This window comes from Halichoeres trimaculatus, unplaced genomic scaffold (genome assembly GCF_033239565.1).
Source record: "Halichoeres trimaculatus isolate MK-OKI-2021-1 unplaced genomic scaffold, fHalTri1.1 fHalTri1_scaffold_16, whole genome shotgun sequence".
NCBI lineage: Eukaryota > Metazoa > Chordata > Actinopteri > Labriformes > Labridae > Halichoeres > Halichoeres trimaculatus.
This window is the reverse complement of record NW_027437194.1, coordinates 1,871,864-1,884,662: the sequence shown is the minus strand read 5'-3', so window position 1 is coordinate 1,884,662 and position 12,799 is coordinate 1,871,864.

Sequence of the window (12,799 nt, the reverse complement as noted above, 5' to 3'; positions counted from 1 at the left end):
CATGCTGATCTTTTTGTCTTTCTTTTTTGTACACCAACACAGCACGTCTGCTATTGTAGAAAACTCTGTGTTTGGTGGATGTTTGTAGATGTCAAAAATTAAAGAGGGGGTATCGGGATTTTTTTTGTTTGTTTTTTAGACTTTATACAGTCTCTCTGGTACCCATGTAGTGGCTTCACATGGTTCACAACTTAATGGGAATAAATAAATAAGTAAATAAAACGATTTCTATCTTTGAAATCCATAAATCAATACATGTAATCAAATTTAAACATTTTTTATTTATTTTTTTTATGTTTGAAATATCTTTTTTTTTGTCATATCAAAAAATACATTTCATACATAAATTTATTTTTTGCAATTTTGATAATTATTATTTGGCAAAGATGGGCATAGAAAAACTATTTTTGCCTTTTAAATCCATAAATCAATGTATGTACTCAAAATATAATATTCTTTAAAATTTTCCAAAAAAATGCAATTTTTTTAAATACCATTTTTTTAGTATAAAAAACATTTCATGGTTTAACTTGTTTTTTGCAATTTTTTATAGAATCCAAATTTGTGGAGGTAGATATTATTATTATTTAAAGGCAAAGATTGGCATAGAAAAACTATTTCTGCCTCTTAAATCCATAAATCAATATATGTAATGAAATTTAAATATTCTTTGAATTTTTATCAAAATTTGAAAAAAAATTAAAATAGAATTTTTTTTAGTATAAAAAAAAAACATTTCATGGTTTTAATTGTTTTTTGCAATTTTTTATGTATTCCAAATTTGTGATGGTAGACGTTTTTATCATTCTTAGGCAAAGATATGCATTGAAAAACTTTTTTCTGCCTCCTTAATGCATTAATCAATATATGTTATCAAATGATAATACTCTTTGAATTAAAAGAAAAAAAAACTTTTTTTTAAAAGAAAAACAGTTTTTTGTTAAATAAAAAAAAACATTTAATAGTAAAACATTTTTTTTGCAATTTTTACAAATTTCAAATTTGTGGAGGTAGACATTATAATCATGTTGAGGCAAATATAGGAATAGAAAAACTTTTTCTGCCTAAATCAATATATTTTATCAAATTTAAACATTCTTTGAATAAAAAAAATGCAATTTTTTATAAAAAATACCATTTTTTTGTAATATAAAAAAAAATAAAAACGTTTTGTAGTTTAACTAATTATTTGCATTTTTTATAAATTTCAAATTTGTAGAGGTAGGCAATATTATCAATTTGAGGCAAAGATAGGCATAGAAAAAGTATTTCTGCCCCTGAAATCCATAAATTAATATATGTTATCAAATTAAAACATTCTTTGAATTTTTTTGTTTTTTTTTAAGTAATTTTTTGTTCAATTAAAAAAATAATTATACATTTTATAGTTTAAATTATTTTTTGCAATTCTTATAAATTTCAAATTTGTGTAGGTAGACATTTTCATTATTTTTAGGCAAAGATAGGCAATATTGAACCGAATTAAAGAAAAAGAAAAAAAAAAAAACACCAGGCAATGAACCCTCCTCTTTAGGTAATACTGATGGTTTGTGTCTATTTCTAGGTCTTTTAGAAAAAAAAACACTACCATTAAAGTGAGGCAAGTTTTCAAAATGCGTGTTGTGTACTTTTGCGGTCCTTATCAATCTGATGAATGTCGGAGAGACTAAACCAGAGGAGCCGAGGCGGACACAACATCTCACCCAACACAGGTACAGCATCAGCCGTCTAGAGACCGTGCACTCACCTGAAAAGGCCGTTTTGCTCTTTTAAATATTACAGATCCAATAAAAAGTCACAAACCACCGTTTATACGAAAGATCAAAACTGTTCTTCAGTCTCCGTCTGCAGAACTCGCAGCATGTTTCTCTGTGAGAGCCTCTGCTGCATGGAGCTCGTTCAACTCCAGTCCATTCAGCGTTAGGAGCAGAAAGAGCCAGCCGCCCTGACCCAGTCAATGAACATCCCACTTGAACAGCCGCTCAGCAGAGACTGAGTCAGCCTGGCTCTGACATCCACATTAAACCAGAACGGAGAAAGTTCTCTGTGGGTCCAGCTTCTGGCAGCAGCTCTGACACCTCCTATAACCGAACACTGGCACCAGCAGTGACACGTGGAGACAAAGTGTGCAGTAGTCATTCATTTCCAATGAGCTCCCTGACAAGGAAAGTGACACAGGAGAGCAGAGCCATTTCAGGAGAGAGATGTCAGAAATTTGGCAAACGGGAGAAAGTTGGGCTGAGTTAAACTCGACTAACTGGACGAGCCAGAGGGGAGTGACGGTGGGGGCTTTAAAACGTGTTTTTGGTTCAGGTAGCAGTGTGAGCTTTACACTAATGTTTCCATGGATGAGACTGTTTAATCTGGATTAAAAATACAAGTATAAGCTCAAACATAAATAGTGCCAAACACAATTTATACATTTCTCATTGTTTACCTACAGACTGCAGGTAATATATCCATAAGCCTTTTTGTGCATATTTTATTTCATACATCCTCTTCCCTTCAGTGATGAACGTAAAGCACAGGCATAAATAAAATAATCTAGTTCAGAAGTTTGCAGCCTTTACTTTAATAGGAGCCATTTTTTCTCAGCTCACCTGGATTAAAGTTGATCCAGAGCCACAAAATCTACTTTATCTTCACAATAAAGACTCTAGAGCATACAACATTTAGACATCTTGGAAATAATTATCTTAACTATAAGGTTGTTCTGAAATTTTACATCTGATGTCTTAGTTTTTTGTATTCAATTTATTAATCAAATTTTCAGGACTGTCAAAAAAAAGTAAAATTTCAAAAAATAATTGCACTAATTCCAAAAAGATTTAAAATTTAAAAAGGTTTTTTTTTCTTGATCAAAAAAAAGAAAACTACGAATTTCATTTTTTTAAGGAAATTTTAAAAAATTGCATTAATTCTAAAAAGATTTTGAAATCAAAAATATATATATATATAAAAAAAAAGAAAATTAAAAAAAGAAGGATTTCAACTTTTTAAGGAATTTGCATTGATTCCAAAAAGATTTTAAAATCAAAAATATTGTTTTGAATTGAAAATTCAACAAAAGTAGGAATCTAAAAAAAATTTAAGAAATTTCAAGAAATTTGTATTAATTCCAAAAAGTTTTTAGAATTAAAAATATATTTTAAAAAAAGAAATTCAAAAAAATAAGAATTTAAAAATTTTTCACAAATTTGTCAGTTTTGAAACTTTTAAAATTACAAAAATTTGCACACAAAAAAAATCCAAAATTTAAAACATTTGCGGAAATAAAATGAAATCAATAAATCACAAAAATTAATACATTTGCAAAATTTTTTTAAAAAATGAAGAAAAAGCCTGAAATAAAAAAGCAAAAATTTTGTTCAAATATGAAATCTAAAGTAATGCAAATATTACAAAAATGATAATATTTCAAAAATATGCAGAATTTAAAAAATAAATATATTAAGAATACTAAAATTTAACCACATATATGGATAAATGGCTTAACCTGTTATCTTGTTATCTACTCAGGGCTGTAAAACTTGAGGTTAGCCACAGGTGCATGGAAAGTTGGTGGGCTGTTGATGTTGTAGGAGGTGAAGTAGAGCGGTGGCAGGCTTTATTGACAGATGGGATGAAGATTTAGTTTAACTAAATGTTAACACAGGATTTTATTTAGTGTCAGTGTCAGTGTTTTTAATCATCAATACCCTCTGTGAGAAAAATAGAAAAACAAAAACTCAGTATTATACTTTATCATACCATTTTTCTAAATCTACAAGGAATGAAAGGCTGCAGGCTGCAGATCCTTGATCTAGTTATTTGCCTCTGAGCCCCCACCCAGCAGCTCCACTCCCCCCATTGCGTGTGACTCTGTGTGCACTAAAAGCTAATTGACGGTGCTGGCAGGTAGACATTCCCAGTGGGGCCTTGCAGGAGCTGTGGATCCAATATTGTGCCTGACACACACAGGTAGAGATAACCTGGAAGCTGCTTATTACCTGTGACACCTCACAAATATGGAGCAGTGGCTAAAAACCAAGAGGACCCCAAGGGAGCCTTTGATGGAGGGATGTTCAGAGGCAGGAAAGGGAGGTTTCAGCCAACAGGCTTTTATTCAAATGAGCCAAAGAGATTGTGCTTATGCTCTGCGATACTGGGGTCAAACAGGCCCTGCTGTGTCAGGCCAACCAATCAGTCTGCCAGGATGAGGAAGGATACATACTGATATTAGTCATATGAGTGTAGAAGCCTGTCAGTTAAAGTGTGGGGAACAAAACCATCATAAAAAGAGTCATGATTAAGTCTAACTACACAGGAAGCATTATTACATCTGACTTCATTTATGTAGGAACTAATTGGAAAGACAGACGAGCTGTGAATTAATTCACTTTGTGAAATCTGTTGTGACAAACGGCTGCGTTGTCACAGGGCGTCCTCAGAAAACGCCGGCGGTCAGAAAGCACCAGGAATGATCTGAGGCGTCATTTCCTGCTGCTGTTGTGAGCACAGGCGTTAGCTTCCGTCGTCTCTGCGCAGAAGTGTGAAGCTAATGCTCACTTTTAGAGCCTTGGTGTTTTTTTGTTCTCAGTGGCAAGAAACATACGGTAAGGAGCAGGTGGGAAGGGGGTGGAGTGAGAATTTAAAACCATCTACACTCGCTGGATTCACAGTCTACTTCTGCAGATATCATTAAGTGTCATGCAGTTAGCTTGTTTGCTAGGGCCCAAGCTTGCCAACCGCAGGAGCTGCAAAGACACTCTAAAAACTCTGAAGATTGTTATTCTGTGTTTCTGCTGCATTAAAGATTACAATTTCTTCAAAGCCTTAATAACTCTCATGTGAAAACTTGGATCTGGACCAAAGCACCTTAAAAAACAGCACCCTCTTCTGTCAACAGGAAGTCTGTTTTACTTTGTCATTAAAAACTCTCTTCTTTTTTAAAATGCTGTTTTTAATGTAATGTCTTTAGGGCCAGAGTTAGAGGGTGTGTCTTTGGCGCCACATCAAACTCTGATGTCTCGCCATGAACCAGGAAATCCCCCTTCAGGCGAGTTCCAATCTGCTTCAGATTTTACAAACATAATCAGGGTCCACCTCCCAATACATCCATATTCTCATTTCTATTCTTTGCAACAGCGACACCCTCTGGACATGCATGGTAGTATCTTTGACAAACATTTTCTAATCTTTACCAAACTTATATTTGTGAATTTGAGTGTGTATTAGGTTCACTCTGGACTCACTGGTTTGAGAAAAAATACGTAGTAGTTACCTTCTGTGCAACATACATATTTGATAGTATTTGTGCAATTATCCATAATTTATGTCACTTTTTTTACCATATTCCTAGTAAATGTTCACACTTATATTTTGTACATACATTCAATTTCACATTTCACTCATACCTCCATTTGTGGATTAACTATAGTAACAGCGCCGTTTATTGGACACAAGTTATTTTTAAATCAGAAAAACAAAAAGAATCACCGACCTGTTTCAGCACAGCCCATCTAGTTGATGCACAGCCTGTAGTTGGTCATAGCCCGGGAATTTGAGGCAGCACCTGGGAGAGCCAATAAGACCTTAAACAGGAGCAGTGCCACTTCTCTGGACACACCCCTTTTTGGGGGCGTGTCAGAGCAAAAAGGTTCACAATGAAAACAACCCTTTAAGCTAAGTTATGGTGTCTTTCTTTAGTGTTAAAATGGTTTTGAATTTCTGATGCCTGATCATATTTAACTCTATTTAAGTGTGTCAGTTTTATGTCAAAGAAATTTAGAGTTTTAGTTTAATCATCAGAATCAGAATCATGTTTTACTGCAGAGTAAATTTGCACAAACAAGGAATTTGACTTAGTGTGTTGGTCCAATAACTGACATTAAAATAACATTAACAGAAAATAATACAGAACTACTAGCTGTACACTGCAAAATAGAATATTGAAAAAGTTAAGACAAAAAATATACAAATATACCAAATTATATTGAAAAATTAAATAAAAAAAGAATATTTTTAGGAAAACATAATAATAATAATAATAATAATAATAACAATAATAACAATAATAATAATAATAATAATAATAATAATAAGTATTATTATTATTATTATTATTATTATTATTATTATTATTATTATTATTATTATACATTTTTTAATATTTAATTTAATCATTTAAAGTATTATTATTATTATTATTATTATTATTATTATTATTATTATTATTATTATTATATATTTTATTATTATTATTATTATCATTATTATTACCATTATTGTTATTATTATGAGAAACAGAGGATTAGTGCTGGGCAAGGCAAGTTTATTTTTATAGCACATTTCAGCATGGTAATTCAAAGAGCTTTACAGGCAGAACGAATTATAGAAACAAATAAAATTCAATTAAAAAGGAGATTAAATAAAAAGATACAATAAAACAAAACAACAAAAAAACAAACAAAAAAATTTAAATTACAACAGATTTTAAGATACAGTGCTAATTACAATTTAAAAAATTGAGATTCAGACTTTAAAATATGTTTTTTTTAGAACTAGACTTTAAGGTAAGTGGTCTTATAAACAAGGCCGGTACAGTATTTTTTTACTTATTTTTTTTTTACAGACAGCACCTTTAAATCAAATCTCTGTTGACAGATATTGAAGCGCAGTGTGTTTACATCTCCCCTGCTGCCAACATGTCCAGATTTTTTTACTCTACATATAAATATAAACAGGTTGTCGTGACAGGGAGCACATACCAACCCCAAGAGGCCCAGACTGCTCTGGACCCAAGCGTACAGCACAAAGTACTTAAAGCTTGCTCATTAAATTGTTCTGTTAAATTAAAAGGCTCATGGCCCAGAACTGCCTGTTTTTATCTCAGTTTGGTCCCAGGCTTGAAAAGTTTGGACTCCCCCTGGTGTACAGCTTGGTGGTGGGATATCAGAGTAAACAGCTTCAGTTGGACAGTTTCACCAAAAGAAAACTGAGCTGAGAACTCATAAACTTCCAACTCCAGGCAGCTTTACAAGCCTCGTGAAAACTTGCAGTCTGTACATCGGGGCCTTGTAACTCTCCACTGGCTCTCAGGTGGCTTCATAACAAAACACTGCCCTTGTTTTTTCCTTATATATAGAAAAATTAGATCCACGGCCTTGTAAAGTACCAAGCTGTGTTCAGCCTTTTCTCTGAACACATGTTTCCTTCCTACAATGCCCTCTTGTCTACTTTTTCACTTTCCTTGTGTCACTGATTCACAGCCACCGCCTCCTTCACACGTTCATAAACACACTCCAGCACATTCAGCAGCATTTTAGACCCGACATGGGAGGAAGTAACACTACTGCTAAGAGTTTTATGTTTTGAGTGTTATTTCATGTGTTTTAAGCAGGTGTTAACCTCACAGGAAGACAGATCTTGAAATCTACAGTTTTTGTATTCATCCTTAAAACACCTTGTGAAAGTGTGAAGTGTGCTGGCATTCTGAGCTCTCATTTTTACAACTGCAGATGTTCACCGTGTTTACTTCTCGATCAACTAAACAGACCTTTACAGCTGTTAAAGTCGTCTGATTACACAGGTGCATCTGAAGAAATTAGAATATCAGTAAAAAAGTTTTTCATGTCTTATCTTAAAAAGACAAAAAAACATCTATATTCATAACATGTACAGAGAAACATTTCTGCTCTGTTTACAAAAATGATTCTCATTAAGTGATTAAAATTAAAAAGTACCTTCCTTCAGCTTGAATAACTGCTTCAGCGCTGTGAAACATGGAGGCATTCAGCCCGGGGCAGGTGTACCTGAAGCCCAGGTTGTGTTGAAAGCAGCCTCCAGCTGCTCTGTGTTTCTGGGTCGGGTGTTTCTCATTTACATCGTGAAAAGTATCACAGCTTCTCTTTGGGGTTAAGGCAAGGTGAACTGGCCAGCCCACAGGTCTTCAACCTTTACTTACAAAGGAGCTATTTTATCTCAGCTCACCTGGATTAAAGTCAATCCAAAGCCACAAAATCAACGTTATCTTCACAATAAAGACTATAGAGTGTATGAAATTCTATACTAAGTTAAAATCTTGGGAATAATTATCTAGACAACAAGTTTTTGAATTTATCAAAGTGTACATGTGATGTCTTCATTTTTTAATCTTAAATAAATTTCGCATAAATTTTAAAAAATTTGACACAAACTTTAGAAAAAAAATCAAAAGGAATTAAATTTTAAAGTTTGCAAAAGGTTAATTTCGTTTGCAAATTTCAAAAATTTGCAACACTTAAAATAACATTTTAATTTCAATAATCTTGCAAGGGTCTGTCACCTGCAGCTCTGCAAAGAATTTTTATTTTATTAAATTTCAAAGATTTTGTAAATTAAAACACTTCAAGTATTCCGAATTTTTTTTTTTATTAAAAAAAAAAAATCAAATGTTTTTACATTCTAAAAATTTTCGTAAGTCTTACATTTTGGAATTTTCAATGTCTTGATTTTTTTTAATTTCAGTATTTCTTAATTCTTTTTTTTTTTTTTTTTATTTCAAAGTTTCTGTAAATTAATACAGTTCAAGTATTCTAAATTTTTGCATTTAAAAAAAATTCAAATGTGTTCACATTCAAAAATTTTTTGTTAGTCTTACATTTTGGAATTTTAAATGTTTTGATTTTTTTTTAAATTTCAAAATCTTTTCTGAAAATTTGCAATTTAAAAAAAAATTGAGCTTTCAAAATAATTTAAATTAATGCAAATTTTTGGAATGTCTTATTTTTAGGCTTCTGCAAATTTAAAGTTAATATGATAATAATTCATGCATTTTCTCTAATTTTCAAATGTTTTGATCTTCTTGAATTTTTTTGTAAGTCTTTTTTCATTAAATTTTCAAACTTTTTTTATTCAAAATCTTTTCTAAATATTTGCATTTTTTTATTTCTAAAACTTTTTGAGATTTCAAAAAATTTAAAATTATGCATATTTTTGTATTGTCATATTTTTTAGGCTTCTGCAAATTTAAAAAATAATATTATAATATTATAATCATAGTTTATGCATTTTTTAATTTTCAAATTTTTTGATATTCTTGAATTTTTTTTGTCTTATTTTATTGAATTTTCAAACTTTTTTTAATCAAAATCTTTTCTGAATATTTGCAATTTTTTATTAAATTAAAAAACTTGGTTTAGGGTTAGTTCAAAATTAATGCAAATTTTTGAAATGTCAATTTTTTTACGCTTCTGCAAATTCAAATAATAAATCAAGTATTAAAAATTAAGACATCAGATGTTTAGTTACATCAATCCAACAACCTTATAGTTAAGATTAGTATACACTATACTTGAACTTTCAGTAGAATTTCATACACTTTATCGTCTTTATTGTAAAGATAAAATAGATTGCGTGGCTCTGGATCAACTTTAATCCAGGAAAGCTGAGGCTACATGGCTTTTATGAAAGAAAAGGTTGCAAACCCCTGGTGTTTAGTGAATACCACCTTATGTACTTTGCACATAATTATATATGAGCTATATGTAAGTTGTCTGAGCTCAGAGAAGTTGGAGCATGATCACTTCTCTCTCTTATTCTCACATATGTGCCTTTTTCCATCTGAACAGTCGTCTCTTTCTCTCTACACCCCTTACACCTGTAGGCCTGGCTCGAAGCCTGAAGGCAGGTTTCACCACCTGATCCACTCCCCAGCTCTTCGCTTCAGTCTGAAGCTTCAGGTCATGACCAACATATGGTCAGTTGCTGAAATTAGTTTTCACTGCAGCGATGGGCCGAGCTGCTCAGATTCCCTGATACCCTATCTGAGCTCCAAACCTGTTCTAGCAATAGTTGCTCCTCTTTGTTGAACACAACCTGCACATGGAGGAGGAGGAGGAGGAGGAGGAGGAGGGATCTGATTAGGACATCTCCCTGTGGCGGTATTCAGGGCACGTCCGATGAGAAGACGCCAGGAATACTCAGTAGGGATTATGTATTCCTACAGGTCTGGGGATGCCTGGGGATGACCTAGAAGGGGCTTGGAGGGCTGGGAAAGGACTCCTGAGCTGCTCTTATTAGTGAGCTGCCGCTGCAGCCCAGGCCTTGGTGAGGAGATTGATGGATGAAGGTTTGATATTTGTTTCCTGATTCATGGTGCTTTGGGGTGCAGTGAAATAGAACACTTAATTGAATAAAGTAAAACATTTATTAATTTGCAATCTGAAAGTAAGCTGGGGCTCTCAAAGACTGTGATATCCTTGAAAAAGGCATGAATAATTGAAATATTTGGAGGATTAGATCTGGACCTAGACCTGCTGCAGATGCTGGATTGGAAAAGCTAGAATGTTAACTGGAAGTGCTCATTATTCGATGCTAGCCATAGGAGATATGATCATAGAAGATAATCATCTTTCGAAATAAACACAATTTACAGGTTCCCCAAAGAGTGATGTTAGATTTATCCCTGTTCCTCATCATCAAAACCCACATGAGTCCGACCCAGATCAGTGTTGGACACTCAAAACATCCCTGTGAGAATTTGGAGAGGGGTCCAGCTGCAGACCTCCACTCTCAGCCAACTCTCATGGAGGCTCCACTCTGAGACCTCCACTGTCAGAAGGAAGTGATGTCAGGATGTGAAGTTAAAAAAACAAGAGTTTAAACTTTAATACATTTGAAATTGGTCAGTGGATTTGGATATTTCTCTACATAATTAAATAAAAATAAATTAAAATACGTGAAAAATTGCACATCACCTGACGTCAATTTATTGTTTTATTATACATTATTGACTGAAGTACGCTACCTAGTGTCTTAAAGTGGTGATAGCAATAATTTGAGCCATAGCCTGTACGTTAGCTTGATTCTATTTTCCTGTTAAAAACATTTACCTGTCAGTATTTTGACATATAAAGTTTTGAGTATTGTTTACAGAGGCTACCTGTGATCTGTTTTTGTGATGAAAGTTGAAATTCTGGTTTAGAAATTTAGTTTTATACTAATCTAAGACCCCCTCCACTGTCAGAAGGAAGTGACATAACGATGGGAAAATAAAAAAAAAAAATAAAAAAAAAAAAAAGACATATTTGAAATTAAATTGTATATGCTAACCGTTAGCATATATATGGAATTTCCCATATATGTTAGCATCAAGCTAGCACTTTTTTTTTTTTTTCATGTTGCTTTTGGTGTATTAGGAGATGTTTAACATGTTGAATGTGTTGAATTGGTTTTGTTACATGTTTTTCAACAAGGTTCACTTCTAAGTCCAGTTTTCTTCTCAGTCTCCTTGCTGGTTTCAACTAGGCTCAGTCCCTACACAATCCACATGTGGGGTTCCACAAAGTTCCATCCCCAGCCCAATTCTCTTCTTGATCTACATGCTGGATCTCACAGGATGTGATCCTAGTTCCATTTCTCTTCAGGATGCACAAGTGGGGTTCCACATGGTTTGATCCTTGGTGTCTACACTTCTCAATTTACAGGAAGATCCCACAAGGTGGGATTCCAGGCCCAGGTCTCCTCTTGATCTATATGCTGGATCCCTCAAGATGCAGTTCTAGGTCCAGTTCTCTTCAGGATCAACATGTGGGCTTTCCCGAGGTCTGATCCCTGGTCCGGTTCTCTTCTCAATTTACAGGAAGATCCCAAAGGTGCGACTTTAGGTCCAATTCTCTTCAGTATCAACATGTGCAGTCCCCAAGGCTTGAACCTCAGTCTCTACACTTCTCAATTTATGGGTTGGATCCTAAATGTGCGACCTCAGGTCCAGTTCTCTTCTTCTTGATCTTCATGTGGGGTCCTACAAGGTGCAAACCCAGGTTTTCTTATTGATCTACATGCCTGGTTCCACAAGGTTCACTTCTGAGTCCAGTTTCCTTCTCAATCTACTTGCTGGGTTCAACCAGGTTCAGTCCTTACACGGTCAACATGTGGGGTCCCACAAGGTTTGATCCTCGTCCCAATTGTCTCCTCGATCTACATGTTGGATTCCAGAAGATGCAATCCTAGCTCTATTTCTCCTCAGGTCAACATGTGGGGTTCCACATGATTTGATCCTCATTCTCGACACTTCTCAATTAACAGGGGGGATCCCAAAAGTGCGATCTCAGGTCCAGTTCTCTTCTTCTTGATCTACATGTACGGTCCTACAAGTTGAAACCCCAGGTCTTCTTGATCTAAATGACAGGTTCCACAAGGTTCACCTCTAAGTTCAGTTTTCTTCTCGGTCTGCGTGCTAGGTTCAACCAGGTCCAGTTCCCTACACAATCAACATACACTGTCCCACAAGATGCGATCCTAGTTCCATTGGTCTTCAGGATCAACATGTGCAGTTCTTCACAGTTTAATCCTCGGTGTCTACACTTCTCAATTAACAGGAAGATCCCAAAGGTGCAACCTCCGGTCTAGTTCTCTTCTTCTTGATCTACATGTGGGGTCCTACAATGTAAAAAACTGGGTTTTCTTCTTGATCTGCATGCCTGGTTCCACAAGGTTCACTTCTAAGTCCAGTTTCCTTCTCAATCTACTTGCTGAGTTCAGCCAGGTTCAGTCCCAACACGGTCAACACGTGGGGTCCCACAAGGTTTGATCCTCAGCCCAATTGTCTCCTTGCTCTACATGCTGGTTCCCACGAAATGTGATCTTAGGTCCATTTCTCCTCAGGATCAACATTTGGGTTTTCCCAAGGTCTGATCCCTGGTACAGTTCTTTTCTCAATTTACAGGAAGATCCCAAAGATGGATCTCAGGTCCAGTTCTCCCTATCTTGATTCTTGAGGTCCCACAAGGTGCAAACCTAGGTTTTCTTCTTGATCTACATGCTGGGTTCAACCAGG